At 45.8% G+C, this 3,753-nt stretch overlaps 1 pseudogene; it reads right to left on the minus strand.

Annotated features, from left to right (window-relative positions):
* Nucleotides 1–896: 896 nt before the first annotated feature.
* Nucleotides 897–994, minus strand: LOC112403109 (uncharacterized; annotated as a pseudogene).
* Nucleotides 995–3,753: the final 2,759 nt, after the last annotated feature.

Genomic DNA, 3,753 nt, shown 5'->3' on the forward strand with positions numbered 1-3,753 from the left:
AGTCACGTTGGCCAATTGGAGTGAAAGACAGGACTTTGGCTGCAACTATCACGAAAGAGGTGCTGGAGTGTAAAATGGTAGACCATGAGCCCAAGTTGCCTAGTACTATATGGTACCATACAGAAAAGACTATATGAAATGAAGCCATCACAGAGGAAAGCAGAACTAAGAGACAAAGAGAGATTCCTGGCTTTATCCGAGTTCTTTAATCCCGCAGTGCCTAAAGCCAGAGGACCCTGGTCTTGTCAGTTACTGCCACTTGCAACCAAACAATTCCTGACTCATACACGTGGGCAAGTGATTTCTACCACCTGAGTCTCAGTAAATTAGGAATAAGAATAGAACCTATACCTCATAGGGTTGCCATGAGAGTTTCATGAGACGCAACATGGGAAATGCCTAGTGGATAGGAAGTACTCAAGAGACAGTCACTATCTTTACACACTGTCACTCCTATCGATTATAATCTGAATTGAAACAGTGACATCAGAATTGAAACGCATTACCCAGATTTCAATGGAAAGACTTCCCTCTGGGCTGTTGCCTGGACCAGTCCTTGACAAAACCAGCCCTATCCTCAGAGAGGAGGTGGGACAGGTAGACTGGAGCCTCTTAACATTGATCTTGACTCTCTGATATCTTAACACTGTAAGTTGAAACGACTGGTGTAGATGAGGTACAAGACCCACGAGTGGTAAAATGTTTTTTCTCCAGGTGCAGGATCTTCCAACAACACTCTGATTCAGTGGCTCTCAAATGTTTAAGTCCTCCACAAAACTGTGACCTAGTGCACATAAACTAAAAGAAAAGTTTAACAAACAGTATTTCCCTTACTGTGAGAGAGGTACCCCGATACTGGTATTTTCTATTCTATTCCTTTTTTTAATTTAATTTTTTAAAATATGGAATGCTTTACAAATGTGCATGTCCTCCTTACACAGGGGCCACGCTAACGTTCTCCGTGTCGTGCCAATTTTATTTTATTTTATTTTATTTTTTTCTATTTTTTGGCCATGCTGCACAGCATGCTTAGTTCCCCAACCAAGGATCAAACCGACGCGCCCTGCAGTGGAAGCACAGTGTCTTAACCACTGGACTGCCTGGGAAGTCCCGTGCCAATTTTAGTATGTGTGCTGCCAAAGCGAGCTCTCTATTCCTGTTTTTAAAATTGCTTGTCACAAACGACTAAATAGATTCCATGAGCCATGATCAGTGTGACTCATTTGAAAACACTGCTCTCATCCGCAGAGATTTCATCCGCGACAATGAGCTGGGTTCAGAAACCACAGAAAGAACTGTCTTGAACTCTGTGTGGGGAAGTGGCATCCTCTGATCCTGGAATGTTCTTCTGGCGGCAAGGGATTTTCAACGTATTGGGTAGAAAATGGCAAATAAAGATCAGCAGGAAAACTTTTTCCCATCAGCCCAAGGTACTGCCTCCAATATGGACAAAAGACCTCTACTGTTAGAGCATGGGTGATTAGCTGGAACAAAAAGACAAAATCCACTCTGTGCAAAAGAGCCTTTCTATTAGCCAATTAGTAAACCAAGGCTCCCAGCCTTTGCCCAGCAGATGGTGGAACCAGTAGAGAACAATGATGAGAACATCGGCTCCGGAAACAGATGGACTGTGGGTTTGAATGCCTTCCTACCTGGTGCTACCTGTGTGATCTGGGGCTAGTTTCATAACCCCCAGCAGCCTAAAATGAGGATAATAATTGTTCCTACCTCTAGAGTTGGTGAGAGGATTAAGTAAGGTAATAAAGAGCTTAAGCTCAGTGCCTGGCATATAATAGGCACTCAGTAATATAAAGTACACACCACACACACACACACACACACACACACACACACACACACACACACTCAAGATGATTTCCTCTCTGTAATGTCTCTGTTTAGAGAGTCTATCATTTTGTAACAAGACAAGGTGTAAATAAATAAATGAGTGTATTTCTTTCTTGAGATTGTGTCTGTGAGTCAGAGATGATGAAGAAATGGAAGGAAATTATGACTGTGTTACCCTGACCCTCCTTCGGGATTCGCCCCTCATGTGTCTGATGCACTAACGCAGTGGAGCTCTGTTTTTCCCGCCAGAGTCCCACAGGCGTCAGGGTTCTGTTGTTGTTAATGTGGAAGAAATATGGTTTGCTGGAAAGAGGCAGTTACAGGTGGGGAAAGGCTGCCCTTCTGGGGCATCTCTCCCTATACAGTGTCCCCACCGGCTGAGCTCAATGCCCCATCATTCCACTCCTGAGACCACCTGACTCTCCTCACCAACCTCTGGGCTCCCACTTTTGTCCATTTCAACACAGCAGCCAGAGGGGTCTTCTAAACCCTAAATCAGATCATGGCACGCCCAAAGCACTTTAGATAAAAATCCAATTTCATCCTGGGGCCTGCTGGGCCCCGCAAGTGGGGTCTGGTCCCTGCAGCCCTTTCCAGGCTCAAGTCCTTGCTCTCTCCCTGGAAGCAGCCTTCATTCTGTTCCTCTAACAAGCCAAGCTTGTTCCTTCCTTGGGGCCTCTGCCTCTGCTGTTCTGGCAGCCTGGAGGCTCAGCCTGAGGATCATTCCCCAGCTCTCTCTGGCCACATAGATCTGAGCTTAGGTGTCACCTCCTCAGAGAAGCCCTCCCTGACTACCCCATTTAAGAGTACCCTCCCCACCCTCATGCCCCCAACACAGTGTCCATTGTATTGTCCTGTGGCACTGATCAGGGTCTGAAACTGCCTTGTTTGTTCATGTATTTAGTGTCTGTCTCTAAGAATGGAGATTCCACAGAGCGGGGACCCAGAATCCCAGAGCCCAGAAGAGTACTGGGCACGTAGCAACTTTGTTGAATGAATGAATAAATGAAAGATCTGAACTTGGCCCTGCCTTTTCCTAAATCCTAGACCAGAATGGGTTGCAGTTACAATGGGTATCCCAGGATTTCGCAAACCTGCATATGGCATTTGGAAAAATGCGATAGAGATGAAATTTAATCTCTTCTAGATGTTTAAAGTCCTGCCCTAGAATTTTTTTTTTTTTACTAAATTTGGGTGTTTGGGCTAAAAAAGCATGATGGAATTAGCACCTGACATCTATTCCCAAAGGGATTAGTTTACTTGCCTCTCCTTAAAAGGTGACAAGCCAAAGAAGTAAGATATTAAGGATCAGAGAGGAATCGGGGAGCAAGAGAGAGAAAGAGAGGGAATAGCTACATTGCTTCATTCATCTCCTCAGCCCAGAAGCAGGCCTTCAAGCATTCATGGCTGCCTGTCCAGTGCCAACTGGGGCTGCCTGTCCAGTAAGAGCACCACCACAAGGCTCATGGGCCCCTGGTGCGGAATCCCTGTTTCAAGCGATAGTGGCACCTAACCGGGGCCTTGTGGGTCACCATCACACACAAAAGAGAGAAGATTAAATTCCGGCAGGCAAGTAGCCACAGCTGCCTGCCTAGTTCTTGTCCAAACCCAACAACTTAAGCCCCTAATGGAAGTGAAATAAAAAAAAAAATGCAATGCCAAATCCAGGCCAAAATCTGTTCCAACATCACCAGGCTTTTACATTTAAAAATGAAAGAAAAAAAAACAACACTCTGGCTTTCAACTGAGCTGCCTTCTGCGGCTCTTACCGTGTATAATGTGTACAGACACATACGCACGGGGCCCTCCACCCAGCCCGGCCTTCACAGAATAGGGAGTCTACAGGAGTGGGAGTGTGGGGTGTGCACCCTAGCATCACCGGAGCCAGTATTTGCTTGAGATGAG

The sequence above is a fragment of the Neophocaena asiaeorientalis genome, unplaced genomic scaffold, assembly GCF_003031525.2.
Source record: "Neophocaena asiaeorientalis asiaeorientalis breed wild unplaced genomic scaffold, Neophocaena_asiaeorientalis_V1.1 scaffold606, whole genome shotgun sequence".
NCBI classification, from domain to species: domain Eukaryota; kingdom Metazoa; phylum Chordata; class Mammalia; order Artiodactyla; family Phocoenidae; genus Neophocaena; species Neophocaena asiaeorientalis.